Source organism: Sinocyclocheilus anshuiensis, unplaced genomic scaffold, assembly GCF_001515605.1.
Source record: "Sinocyclocheilus anshuiensis isolate Anshui unplaced genomic scaffold, SAMN03320099.WGS_v1.1 scaffold2373, whole genome shotgun sequence".
Taxonomy (NCBI): Eukaryota; Metazoa; Chordata; class Actinopteri; order Cypriniformes; family Cyprinidae; genus Sinocyclocheilus; species Sinocyclocheilus anshuiensis.
Genome location: NW_015551030.1, coordinates 43724 through 44040, shown reverse-complemented (window position 1 = coordinate 44040; position 317 = coordinate 43724).

Genomic DNA, 317 nt, shown 5'->3' with positions numbered 1-317 from the left:
GTGTGTGTGTGTGAGTGAGTGAGTGTGTGTGTGTGTGTGTGCGTGTGCTGGTATATATGGTTTATGAAGACACAAATGTGTATAATGACATGGGTACTACAACGTAAACATGGTTTATGAGGACACTTCCTGTGTCCCCGTGAAACAAAAGGCTTAAAATACATACAGAACGGTGTTTTATGAAATTCCAAAATTGGCAGCAGTTTCCTGTGAGGGGTAGCTTTAGGGGTAGGGTTGGTGTAGGGCGATAGAAAATACGGTTTGTACAGTATAAAAACCATTACGCCTATGGAGAGTCCCCGTAAACCACAAATACA